Source organism: Cibotium barometz, chromosome 40, assembly GCF_041138505.1.
Source record: "Cibotium barometz isolate CiBa-2024 chromosome 40, ASM4113850v1, whole genome shotgun sequence".
NCBI lineage: Eukaryota > Viridiplantae > Streptophyta > Polypodiopsida > Cyatheales > Cibotiaceae > Cibotium > Cibotium barometz.
This window is the reverse complement of record NC_141085.1, coordinates 28,847,720-28,862,184: the sequence shown is the minus strand read 5'-3', so window position 1 is coordinate 28,862,184 and position 14,465 is coordinate 28,847,720. Positions and strand designations below refer to the sequence as shown.

Here is a 14,465-nt window from a genome sequence, read left to right as displayed (position 1 = left end):
AAAGAAAGAAGGAAAGATTTTGTTAACATCTGCTGGTCTATGAGACCAAGTAGTGTGACATATGTTCCATGAGCAAACTGAAAATAAAAAACATGGAAACAACCAAGTGGTGAGAGAGGAAGAAAAAAAGAAAGGTATATTAAGCATCTACTAAATACCCAACGGGCCTGTGAGAACAAAGTGATACAATAATGTCCATGGCATATCTCATCATGGAACGGACAATAAAATAGAACAAATCAAAATTATCTCACTGGAGTGATACAAAATTGTCCATGGAAATCTCATAATGTAATACCAGGAACATGAAACATGAGAGGAGCGTCAGCCCCCAATAGATGGCATACCACTATCCAATATATCAAGCATGGGGCTAATGAGTATGACCGAGAGGTCTCCCTCGACTACATCATGTGGAAAGGCAGCTCGATGGTGATGGAGCATGTCCTGGATTTGGAGATGATGAGGACATCATGGCCGACGACTGGCGAGACGGGGGCGTTGGGCATGTTGGGATGCGGAGGCGGGTCCGAGTTAACTTCTCTCGGGCAACGTGGGTCTGCAGCAACCCGAGGTGGGTTCATGAGATCTACTATATGGGTGTCGTCCTCCTCTTGGGTGTGGAAGAAGCTGGTGATGGTTGATTGGTGAGGGAGGGGTCGGGATTGCTGGGACTGAAGCTCTCTCGAGAAAGTGTCCCTATTTCTGTGCGAAGCTCGAGCAACAAGAGCCCTAGGCAACATTGGTCCCGGAAGTCAATGATCTTGGAAAGTGGGTCAAATCCTTGATTGTGACACACCTATGAGTATGTAGGGCAGAGTCAGATATCAGATAGCAACCGATGGGCAGGGTCGGACAATGCAGAGGACGCTTGGCACTGCCACGTGACAGTGATGATGTGGCAGTGGTGACGTTGCATTGATGACATGGTTGTCGGGTACAACTGGCGGACATCATTACTACTTGCCGACTAGGAGCATAAGTGCATATATAAACATGGGTAGCCAAATTGTCATATTGATCTGCTTTCCTCAATGTTGGACTTCACAGAGCGTTTCTGTGTAGGCGAAGTTCTAGCCATGAGTGTACAATAGGTCATAGGGTTGTGATTTGCCGTTTTCATTCTCAATCACATCGTGTACTTGAATTTCAGTTGTATTACTCCTTTCTTGTACATAATATAGAGCAGTAGTCTAGGACTCTTGTGTGTGTTGTATGTGTAATTCGGATGCACTCTTCTTTCTATATCTGTAAAACCCTAGCACATAGGTGCAATTGTTCTACAGTTGGTATCAAAGCCTGGGGAACGTGCAATTTTCTTTTCTTTTCTGGCACCCGTGTGCATTGGGTGTGTGGATAGGATAGAGTACCTAGATTCCAAGAGTGCACAAGTTTGGGTTTGGGAAAATTGAATATTTGGGTTCTCTTCATCGTACATGGGTTATTTGGGGTATATTGTGCTTCCTTGTTCACTAAACCCTTACCTCATCGCGCAGGTCTAAAATCCCTCACGCGATCTTTGATCACGCCATGGAGTCATAACTTATTGATTTGCAGATGAAAGAAGTGGTGGTAGATGTGTGGAGAATAGTGGTGAGCTATGATGTGAGGGTGGGTAGGAAGAAACTAGAATCCACATCCTGGAGGTAGTGTTGTGGTCGGAGTCAACAGGGTCAAGTTCGTGATCAAAATGGATCTGGGTGTAATTGAGAAAAATGCGGGGAAGAAGATGATTCTCTATGCTATCATATACCAAATCCACATTACTTGCTTGAATCTTCTCCCTCACAAAATGATAATGCACCTCAATGTGCTTTATGCTAGCATGATAGATTGGGCTACTGGCTAGCTGTATACTACTCATGTTATCACAATAAATGACAACGGCCCAGGGATCCACGGGCTCATCCGTATCACCAAGTAGCTTTTGAAACCAAGCTACCTCACAAACTTCCGGAGCAACTTCCCTGTACTCTACCTTGGTACTTGACAAGGCAATTGTCGGCTATTTGTTGCTACTCCAAATCACAACAGGACTCCCAAAAGAAAACATAAAGCTGCTAGAAGGTCTCCTGTTTGAAGCACTGCTAGCCCAATCAACATCTGTACAACCATGCAGATGTATCTCTTTGCATGTCTCATAGAAAAGTCCATAATCAACAGTGAACTTTATGTAGCTGAGAATGTGCGGAAAGCTTATTTTTCTTTCTTTAATGGCACTAAAATAGGCTTAGAGTGTGTCAAACCTTACTTGGGTGACATGCCCAAGCTTTATTGCCTCTGTAACAATAGAATGCCATCATGTGATCTCACCACCTCTATGCCAAGAAAATACCATAGCTCACCCAAATCTTTCATCTCAAACTTCTACTTCAAAGGCATCTTGACATCATGTATGTTAGCATCCCTATCACATTGGCAGGGTTGTTTCTCGTACTGGTACGAACCTATTCGTATCGTACGATACGGGTACCGTATAGTCTCGTACGATTTGAGTTTGTTTTTTTTTCCCTCCCTCCCCTCCGCCCCCTCCAACCTTGAGAAAAAAATTCCAGATGCTTGAAAAAAAATAGAAATCCTGCTCAACGAAGATCCCAAATGCTTGCAATACTTGGCAACTTTCGTATCCACTAAGTATTCCATATGGGGTTGCTGAGAGACCTAAAAAATCTGGTAAGGAAGACTGGAAGTGTACACTTGATTGGTAGGATGAGAGAATCTTGCTACAACACTCGGAGATCCTTGGTATAGGTAGGCTAGATAGTCAGATTCTCAAGTTATGTATGAGGGAGGAGATTTGGACAAGGCTATTTTAATCTACAGAGGAGTCCCTATCCCTATCACCTTAGATGTGCCTAAACCTATCACCTTAGAGGAGTCCTTGCACTGCTCGTATTTGTGCAAGGATGGTCCCTTAGTCATAAATGCTACACTGGGAGACCTTTGGTGTCGCATTACCCATGCACGCTCTTTTTTGGAGACAATTGGGAGATCCAAGTGGGAGAGACACATCTCCATGTTTTGGTTCCTCAAGAGCTGTAGACTCCTCCCCCCCCCCCCCCCCCCCCAACCTTCTCTCACATTCAAGCTTGAAGCTCCATAGTTTGTAAGTGTTAAATTTTTTTTTTTCATATGGTATCTCAAAATTTCATATCGTACCAAAAATTCCTGTATGGTATCGTATCATAAGGTATCGTATTTTCATACCGTAACAACTATGCACATTGGTAATTAAGTCATCCATATAAATGACTAACAACATGATTCCTTTGTCTGTCTTTTTCACATAAAGGAAAAAATCTGCATTGGATATTTGAAATCTATACTCTCCAATCTTGTTTGACTATGCTCTGGGTGTTGCTTCAAGCTGTACAAGGCTTTGCATAACCTGCACACAAAATCTGGATGTGCATAGCTCTTATAACAGATAAACTTATGCAAGAACACATTCTTTACGTCCATTTGTTGTAAAGAATAATGCTTCGCTATAGCCATAGCAATGATAGCTCTTACGGTTTCCATTCTCGCAACTAGGCTGAATATCTCCTCATAGTCAATGTGCAGAAACCTTGGCAACGAGTCTTGTCTTATACTTGTTCATAGATCCATCCGAGTTGTGCTTGACCTTGTATACTCACTTACATTCCATTAGTTTCTTATCCTTAGGCAAAGGCACTAATTCCCATGTTGCATTTTGTATCCAATGCTCCCATTTCCTCATCCATGGCATCTTTCTATTTTTTATTTTTAAAATCTTGCTCAAAACAAGTGTGCTCTATCTCTTGTATTGCTTTAACCATGTAAGCATAGTGATAGACTGTATATCCATTATATCTCAAATTATCAACATGATATCTAATGTGAGTAGACTTGTGTACACCTCGATCCCTGCTAGGTGTTCTCAAAACAGCCATCTGTGCACCAAGAGTAACCATTGATGGCATGACATGCTCCTCATCAAGGCGCTGCTCAGAGCCACTAAAGTCACTATCCACATAAGATTGACTTGCTCAAAATTGAGGGGTTTGCTCACTTTTAGAGATTTAAAGCCTTGGCTTAGAAGGAAAAAGGTATCCTGATCAAATGCCTAAGATGTTTGAGGAGAATATTTCTCCAATGAGTTGATTGTTTTCTTTAAAAAGTAGGAAATCAAGAGGCAATTCACATGCAGGTATACTTTGCAACATAAATGGTATTGCAGAAAGGAAAAACAAGCACATTGTAGAAGTTGCTTGTGCCTTGATGTCTGAAAAGTTATTTTTGGGTTGAAGCAGCAACAACGGTTGTTTACATTATGAACATGATCTCCATTGCAACTGTTTATGGTATGACGCTTGTATAGAATTTTATAGGCATAAAACTAGATGTATCTCACTTGAAAGTGTTTGGATGTACTGCATATGTGCATGTTCCCGTTGAAGTGAGAACTAAGTTGGATCCAAAGATAGAGAAATGCATCTCACTTTGGAGCAGAAAGGTTATAGATGCTATAACCCTACCACACGCGAGATGCGAGTAAGCCGAGATGTTTGTTGTCTTTGATGAGGTGAGTAGTTGGTATGCACTAGTGAAGGGAACTGAAGATATGTGTATGTTCCTGTTGAAGTGAGAACCAAGTTGGATCCAAAGGCAGAGAAATGCATCTTCATTAGTTATGCTTTGGAGCAGAAAGATTATAGATGCTCTAACCGACCACTCGCGAGATGCGAGTAACCTGAGATGTTGTCTTTGATGAGATGAGTAGTTGGTATGCACTAGTGAAGGGAACTGAAGATGGAGATGTAAGAAGTAATGATGTTGTTCCACATTTAGAGCAGCAATCACAGGTGCTTAGTGGACCTGAAGAGTGCTCTAGCAGTGGAGTTAATGTTAGTTCATGGTCAGATAGGTTGAGGACAGATGTAAGGAACGTAGATGCATTATCCTATGGTACTATAGGTGCTGGTATATATGTATCACGCAAAGGGAAGGAAAAGGTAGGTCAACCTTTTGTGCGTACAACTCATCGATACCGCACACTTGTTATATTGCAACTGTCACATAAAACATATATCCACAAACAACCTGCAAATCTCAGATTCTCTCCACAGATTGTCTTGTTGCAACTTTGTACCAAACATAAAATTTAGGATACACAGTCAAAATCGACACTTTCACAGAGTGCTTGTGGAAAACTTGTAGAGCCATGAGGAGATATAAGGGATTACAAAGATTATTTGTTACAAAATACTGGTAAATGAGAGAGCCTGCGTTGCTGTTGCAAACTCCCGCCCTTGCCCCTGCCTTGCCGTCCTCTGCCCCCTGCTGCTCCTCCGCCTTGTTGCCCCCCGCCCTGCTGCCCCTCCGCCTTGTTTTCCCCCGCCGTGTTGCCCCTCTATCACCCCCCGCCCCCTCCCTTATTGCCCCTCTATCCCCACCTTGCTGCTCCTTTGCCCCCCGCCTTGTTGCCCCCGCCTCAGCCCTGGTGTCCCTCTGCCTTGCTACCGCCCATTGCCCTTGCTTCTGCCTCCTACTGCCCTTCGCTTTTGCCTCCTACTGCCTCTGCCTCAGTCTTGCTGCCCGCCGCCTCTGCCTCCCCCCCCTCCCCTCCTTGCTGCCCCTTTGCTCTCGCCTTGCTGCCCCTAGCCTTGTTGTCCCTCGCCTTGCTACCCCTCTGTCCCCCGTCGTGCGGCCCCTCTGCCCTGTTACCGCCCACTGCCCCCGCCTCTGCCTCTTCTTGCGTTCTGCCTTTGCCTCCTACTGCCCTCGCCTTAGTTCTGGTGCCCCCTGCCTCTGCCCCTGTTGCTCCCTGCCTTTGCCGTTGCTGCCTCTATCTCCCTCTATGCCCTTCGCTATTCCGTCAATAGCTGTTTTTAATCGGATTCAAGTCTGCCGCCCACCATTGATTGGCCTTATGGCTTCCGCCCCACAGCCAATCCATCTTCACCTCCACAGGCCAGGAGAATCATCAATTTTCCGCAAGACGAGCTCAATTCTCTCCAACACGACATCGACATTAAGATCAAGACCATCCTTATCCCGAGGGTTTATGGCTCCCACCCTAGCAGCCCTCCCTTTGGAGCTGATTGTGCACTTCTAGGATACATGTCTAATTGGTCGAGGCTTCTTCTAGGTGGACTTTCTTTCTCCGGAAGCTACTTCTCAAGTGTTGGGTGGCAGTCCCTTTCCTCTCGGCCCTAGGAAGATCTTCTTGTTTCAGTACCAGGTGGGCTTTAAACCACTAGTGGAGGATCAACGCCCTACTCTAGTCTCATTGCGGTTCCCTGCTCTTCCGCGGTCTTATTGGAAGCTCTTACATTCCATAGGGGCATCCTTTGGCGAGGTTTTAGAGGTACCGGCTCTTCCGGCCTCTCCCGTCGTAGCTTCCGTGTCTGTTACCGGCACGTCTGATGGTGTACCTCAGGTTTTGGTGCTTGTTCTTGATGCATCGATGACTCATGATCATATCATGCTTGAGAGACCTGACGGCTCTCATTTCCACCAAAGGATGGAGATTGTAGGCAAACCTGACCAATGTTGGATTTGTCGTCGACAGGACCACTTTGCTAGAGATTGTCCCAGATCGAGAGACCATGCTAGGAGGCGGCGTGCTCTTACCCAATAGATGCCTGCTGCAACTGCCCAGACTATAGGTGCCCCTGTGCCCCAACATACCACACAATGTTGGGTTGTGGTTACAGATGCACCCTTGTACCCTCGTGCCTGCTCCTTTAGCCGCACCCCTAGAGGTGCACCCCAACCCTTATGCAGCTCTTGCCTTACAGTATGTGGATCCTTGTTTGGAGGATGAGGCTCAATTGACACATGATTTGGATCCCTCATAGGAGGATGTTGCATAACAGTTACAGGATGATTGCACTCTCGAGGATGATGTTGCGCAGTTGCATTGTCATGGTACCTCTCTAGTTTTGAGGACCAGCCTTGGCTACCAGCATAGTGACATGGGACGGGGGGAACGGACCCTAGGGACGGGGAACGCGTGGGACGGGGGCGGGACGTCCGCGGGATGGAGGGACTGGGACGGCTTCCTGACGGCGGGACGGGGATGCCGGGAACGCGTTCCGGGAACGTTCCGGGAACGACGTACCCTGTCCGTACGGGGACGGTCAAACTGACCGTTGGCGGCAGTTTTTGACCGTTGGCGGGGCGCCAACGGCTATCTGTCCTGGCCGTTTGGTGATGCGCAACTCCTCCAAGGCTCCAAGGCTGCTTCCTTGAGTCTCTCTCTCCCACATGGCTCCCCTCTTCTTCTATATAAGAGACCTCTACCTCCATGCTCTCCTCAAGCCCTCTCCTCTCCAAGCTCTCCCTCTCCAAGACCCAAGGCTCAAGCTCTCCCTCTCCAAGCTCTCCTTCTCCAAGCTCACCCTCTCCAACCTCTCCAAGCTCACCCTCTCCAAGCTCTCCTTCTCCAACATCCAAGCTCTCCCTCTCCAAGCTCACCCTCTTCAAGCTCTCCTTCTCCAACATCCAAGCTCTCCCACTCCAAGGTCACCCTCTCCATTGTCCAAGCTCTCCTTCTCCAACATCTCCATCCCGATTCTCCGTCTTGACTCTTTCTCAAGCTCTACCATCCATCTCAAGCTCTACTCTATCACTATGGCATACTCTTCTCAAACCCCTTCCTCTCCTCAACCCGGGTCCGCCGCCGCTCCATCACGAAGGAGGAGGCCCGCCGTACATCGATGGAGTTGGTGGGATGAGGTAGAGTGCTCGCAATACGGTCAAGGGGGTGGTTCAAGACCATGGGTATGTAAGCTTTGCGGCTACAAGCGAACCGGCGGTGCCCACAAATTGCGTGCTCATTTTTTGCATGAGCCCGGCAATGAAGTGCAATTTTGCAAGGAGGTTTCGGCCAAGAAGAAGAAGGAGCTCCTTGAAAAGCTTGTGGTTTATGAGGCGGCCGAGTTGGCAAAACGCAATCCTCAAGTGGCCGTCGATCCCACATCCTTTGTGAGGACATCAACGCCGCATGTACCTTGTTCATCAAGAGAGGCGTCCGCTTCCCGGGGACGCCAAAGTACTCTTGATGAGAATTGGAACCCTCAATTGAAAGAGGAGGTGGACATGGCGGTGGCACGATTCTTCTTTCATGACCACATAGCATTTCGGGCGGCACGGTAAGTCCTTGGCACTATGCTCATGTACTATTCAAATATCATGCTCTAAAGACTAAAACTTAAAAGACTAAATGATGGTAAAAATCTGAATTTTGTTTGTGTTTTGCATATGGTGTTTTGGATAGATCTCCATACTTTCGGGCCATGTGCAAATTGATAGCGGAGTATGGACCCTCTTATGTTCCCCCCTCTTCGGAGACCATCCGCAACTCTCTCCTTGAGAAGGAGAAGGCAAGCGTGGAGGTGGCGGCCAACCACATGAAAGAGCAATGGGCTGAAAATGGTGTTACCCTCGTCGTTGATGGGTGGAGTGACACTAGAAAGCGCTCCATCCATGGAGTTGTTGCCTACTCACGAGGGGAGACATACTTTGTCGACTCCCATGATGCTTCCGGGACGGGGAAGAGTGCCGAGATACTTGCTGCGGAGTGGGCAACAACACTAGAGACGGTGGGGGCGGAGAATGTCATTGCCATATGTGCGGATGGAGAACCGGCAAATAGGGCGGCGGGGACAATTCTCCAAGCAACTTATCCTCGCATCACCGTGTGCTTTTGCATGGCCCATTGCCTCAACAACCTTATCAAAGACATAGGGGCCTTGGATTGGGTTGCACCTGTCATTGAGGGTGCCAACAAAATAGTGACCTTTGTCCTCAACCATCAAAGGGTGTAGCACGAGTTTTCCAAGAAGTCAAGCCTCTCTCTTCTTAAGTATTCCGAGACGAGGTTTGCATTCAACTTTCTCATGGTAGGCCGCTTGTGTACATGTAGCGGGGCATTGAGGGGACTCTTCCTCAGTGATGAGTTTGCACGCACTTCAGAGGCTTCCACGACGGTCGGCAAATTTTGCAGGGAAAGGGCGGACGATGCGGCATGGTGGGAGGAGGCCAAGGCGCTTGTGGAGATGGTGCAACCGATTATTGATCTCCTTAGGGTAGTGGATTCCACTCAACCATGCATTGGCAAAGTGTACGAGGCAATGGATCGCATGACAGAGAAGCTAAAAGCAATGTTCAAAGTCAAGCCTCACTATAAACAGGTCAAATCCCTATGTTTGAAAAGGTGGCAAGCCTACCACTCTCCCCTCCATGCTGCTGCCTACATTGTTGATCCCGAGTTTCAAGGCAAAGGGCAACACAAGGACAAAGAGGTGAGCAAAGGCCTTCGACAAACCTTGGATCGCCTTTACACTAGTGAGGAGGATTGCCGCACAATCAAGGACCAATTGCAGATTTATAGAGAGAAGCGGGGGGCTTTTGGTTTGGCAGATGCACAAGCGGACCGCTTCAAGGTAGGGTCTGCACTTTGGTGGGAGGATTATGGTGCGGAAACTCCAAAGTTGCAGGAATTTGCTGTGCGCGTACTCTCACAGGCTTGCAGTAGCAGTTGCCTAGAGCAACTCTGGTCAGTTTATAGCCACATTGCCTCTAAGAAGAGGAACTGCCTTGGTGTACAGCGTGCAAATGATTTGGTATTTGTCAGTGCCAACTTGCGAATGCTTTGCAAGGGCTTGACAAAGAAGGCAGATCCTTTCACCGAATGGGAGCAGGCACAGCAGGATCCACATCTCTCTGATCAGCAGAGGGCCGAGATTTTAGAGGAGCTTGAGGTTGTGCTCGAGGCATTGTCCCCCCCACCTCCCCCTCCCCTCCCACTTGAGGACCAGCCTATGGAGGACTTCACTGAGGAGGTCACGATTGATCTTCACCCTTTTCAGCCTCTTGCCTTGTCTCTTGAGTCTAGAGTCTCGAGTCTCGACTCTTGCTCCACTTTTTTGCTAGCAATCTTGTATCTTGGCACTTAGTCATTTTGCCTTGAGTGTACACCCTCCTTGGGCCTTTCATTATGCCATTTGGCATTTTTGTTTAGATTGTACACTCACTTTTGTTTATCACGCCATCGGCGCCCCATTATAGTTTTTTGCTAATACGACTATGCATTTCTCCTCTTTTTGGTGCAATTTTGTGCTTAATGTCTTGGTTTCTAAGTGTAAATCAAGTGTGTTAAAAAAATTGCAAAAAAACAATCGTTTTCAGATTGCCGTTTTTTCCACCGTCCCCGGGACAGCCTTTTACCCCGTCCCGTTCCCCGTTCCCCGTCCCCGTTCCCGTTCCCCGTCCCATGTTTCTATGGCTACCAGCCTTGGCTTTTCCCCGGAGAGCGAACAAGAGGTAATGTTTTCATTGTCAGATTTTCTCTCCCTTATCTATGCGAGATGTATCTCTGTCTCTAAAGGGGATCCTTTGTCGACCATGTGGATGGGCGAGTGGTTTTTCCGGATCTCAGCTTTACCATCCAACGGATGCCCTCACCCTAGGTTGCCTGGTTGAATCACGTCTCAAGCTCTAATACCAATGTAGCATGCACTGAGCTAGGACCGTGTGAAACAACGAAACCTTTCTTTAAACTTGAGTTTAGTGAGTCTTTAGCAATTCTTTAAAATAGCATACATGAATCCGAAAATAGATGTAGTGGAGACGACACCAGATGGGGCCCCGAATTACCCACTGAAGGCTCCCCCCTGCAAGCAGGAGTATTTGCTTTATTTCTTCTTCTTGAGAAATGTAAACAAGCTGAATTGTGTCATCGACCGCCAAATGCAAGGACGAAGCAACCAAAGCTCGGGAGAGGGACGTGAAAGATGTTGTGCATCCTCCAACTGTCTGGCAATTTGAGTTGCATGGCGACGTCGCTTATCTTATTTATGATGGAAAAAGGACCAAAACTTCTGAATGGCAACTTTGGACAGCGCTTGTCTGCTTGCTTGAGTCTTTGCTTTATGATCCTTAAATATACCCATTCACCTTCTTTGAAATTGACGTCTCTTCGTGACTTGTTTGCCTATCTGGTGTAAGCCTCCCGAGCTTTGGTAAGACGCTCTTTGACGGAATCAATGATGGCGGAAAAAGTTTCTGTTGTTTTATTGGCTTACAAGGAGGGAGAGATCATCCTCGTGAGAAGGAATGAAAATATTCGACCAAAGGTTGCGTCATACGGAGTTCTGCCAACAGTGGATGAGTCAGTCATTGAGAATCGCCTGTACCAATGGGAGATGAAGCTCCCACTTCGACTGCTGATCATGGCAATGTGCTGTAAGCACATCGAAAGCCAACTGTTTGTAAATCTCAGTTTGGCCATCGGTCTAGGGATGGAATGCACTAGACAATTGCAATTTGGTACCAAAGTTGTCGAACAGAGCTCGCCAGAAGTGAGATGTAAACTTTGGATTTTGATTTAAAGTAATGGTCCGTAGCAAACCACAAATTGGATACCAATGTCGGAGAAAGAGCCGGGCTATATCTTCTTCTGTGGCCGTCTGTTTGCATGGTATAAGCATAGAAAATTTATTGAATCTGTCAACTATCATCGTATACTGAGTATTCGAGATCAAGTAAATGCGGAAGGGATCCAACAAAATCCATCGAAATGTCATGAAAAAACCCTCAGGAATAGGCAATGGCTAAAGCAACCTTGCCTATTTGGTATGAGGTGCTTTCACTTTTTGACATATGGGACACTGAGAAACATAGTTGTACACATCCCTGCGCATCTTCGGCCAATAAAATGATCGTTCTAATTTCTCCAAGGTACTGTTGATCCCGTGATGACCACCAACAAGTGAATCATGGACATCATGGAGTGCCGGTCTTTTCTCCCTAAGGACACATGGTTGACTCTTGTAAAAGAGCCAAATGACCTAGTTCTGAATAAAGGGCCATACTGTAAGGAGTTCCAAATTCTGGACAATGTATATACCGTAACTTCATACTGTCTAAATCTTTTCCTTGTAGTTCTAAGACAGTGGACTCCTGCATTGTCTGAATACTACCTTTGCAACTCAGAGCATCCGCTACGGGGTTTTTCTTACCCGGTACATACTCAATCATCCCTCCATTGACTCCACCGGTGCTGTCTATTGCTCCAGTGAGCACTTGGCATAGTTTGCAACCACTTCAAGGCCTGATGGTCTGTCTTCATAGTAAATTCCCTTCCATAAAGAAAAGGTTTCCATTGCTTCATGGCTGTGATAACCCCTAGCAACTCTGTCATATACAAAATAATTTCTTTCTGCATCATTCAACTTTCTATTGTAATATGCCATTGGTCTGCCTTCTTGTTGCAAAACTGCTCGTATAGCGAGATTACTGGCATCGGTGATTACCTCAAAAGGGTCATCCCAAGATGTGAGCTTAAGAACTCGTGCTTCGGAAGCTGGCTTTTGCAAAGCAAAGAAAGCCTCTAAAGCCTTACCTGTAATTGAAACTTTATGTCTTTAAGCCTATACACCCTTGAGCAAATATGTCAATGGTGTTGCAAGGTTAGAAAACCGATCCATATGCAAGCTATAAGCTTGGCAACAAGCCCACAAAGGAACGTATCTCTTGGGCTGTCTTTTGAACGTCCCAATCGAGGATTGCCTTTGCATTTGGAACCTATCACATAGTCGAGGTATTGAACTTCTTGAACTCCAAATATGCTCTTCTTCCCATTAATGTAGAGTTCGTTGTCTCGCAAGAGCTGCAAGACCTTCTGCACATCTTTCACGTGCTGCTCTGCAATGGCAGAAAAAATAAGAATGTCATCCAAAAAATTGAAAAGACATATATCGATGAGTACGGCGAAGACTCGTGACATCATCTTGTGGAATGTTGCTGGCATAGTTGCACCCGGTTCGCGCACCGCTGGCAGAGTTCGATTTGGTATGGTTCAGTTCAATTTCGTCACTAGCGGTTCGATCCGGATCTGAGGCGATCTTTTTTTTTTCTGCCCGTTTTTTTGACCGCTTTTTTTTTGGCCATTTATGACCGTTTGGAGAGCCATTTGTTGGGCGTTTTTTGGGGGTGTTCATTGCTTAGCTCTTGCTTGCTTGCCTTGAGGCTTGGCAAGTTGGCCCTTTGGTTGCCAACTTTTCTTTGCTTGAGGCTTGAGCCTGGAGCCTCTCCCTGTTATCTATATAATAGTCCCTCCCCCAATCCCATCCTCACAAGTTCTCATTGCTCAAGTCTATCCTCTCTCTCTTCCTGAACGCTCAAGCCTCCCCCTCAAGTCTCAAGCCTCTCCCTCTTCCTCAACTTTCAAGCCTCTCCCTCTTGAGTCTTCCTCAAGCCTCCCTCTCTTTCTCAAGCCTCTCTCTCCCTCTCCCTCTCTCTCCCTCTTCCTAAAGCCTCTCCCTCCCTCTCCCTTTCCTTCTCCCGGGACCCTTCTCTCCTCTTTCACCATGAGAGAAAAGCATGAAGCCTTTACTTTGCATGCCATTACCCATGAGAAGAACGAGGGGAAGTCGGGGCATGGAAGTGGACTTGCAAGTATTGTGGGAAGGCACTACACTAGTAGTGAGTGGCACTAGGCTTCTTGCACATCTTTCCAAGATGGGGGGCAATTTGCACCTTGCAAGATAATCCCTCAAGACATTTCCGATGGCATTGTGAAGAAGTACTCCTTGTTTGGCAAAGCAAGTGATAGTGGAAGAGTCCCTCACAACTCCCCCCCCCCCCCCCCCCCCCCCTGTTGCCGCCGCTCAAGACGAAGTCATCCCGCTGGCAAGGTATACATCCTCTTCATCCTTCTCCCCCTTTACCAACTCCAACCCCTCATCAAAGAGACCAAGTGAGTTTGAGGTTCCACACAAGAGGCAAGCCACTCTTGGAGGCTCCATTGGAGCAAATGTGGCCTCTCTCTCTTGGGTCCGAGCAAAGCAACAAGACGCAAATGTGGAGATTGCACGCACGGTCATTGAGTGCAATCTCGCATTTTGTGTCCTTAAAACTCCTCAATGGCAAAGGATGGTGAGGGCCATTGCCGAAGGAGGACCATGCCATGGCCCTTGGCATGGTATCACCTACAACGACATGCGCACAAAGAGACTTGATGAAGAAAAGGAGAGAATCAACAAGACCCTCAAGCCCATCCGAGTGGGATGGGTGAAGTATGGGTGTTTCATCCTCTCCGACGGATGGACCGATAGAAAGAAGAGGGGCATCCTCAACATTCTAGTATGTTGTCCTCTTGCCATGTACTTCTTGCGGGCCATGGATGCCAGAAGGGCGGGGAAGAAAACGTCGGGCGAGTTCGTCTATCGCCATATTCGACAAGCGATAATCTAGGTGATATACAATTTTAATTTTTGAGTTTGAAGCTTGAAAGTTTAGCCTTTGGCTTTTACTTAACTTTCAAGTCTTATTTATTTTCCTTTTTGATGCATTCATTATCCTTGTAGGTTGGCCCCAAAAATGTGGTTCAAGTGGTTACGGACAATGCGTCCAATTGTCGCAAGATGGGCCGCTTGCTTGAGGAGGAGTTTAAGTCCATAGTATGGAATCCTTGTGCCTCTCACTGCCTTGAC

General features: G+C 46.9%; 1 protein-coding gene across 2 annotated transcripts in view; it reads left to right on the top strand.

Annotated features, from left to right (window-relative positions):
- Window positions 1–14,465, top strand: part of TTN1 (ARM repeat superfamily protein) — a 122,562-nt gene that overhangs the window by 86,007 nt on the left and 22,090 nt on the right. The window lies entirely within an intron of this gene.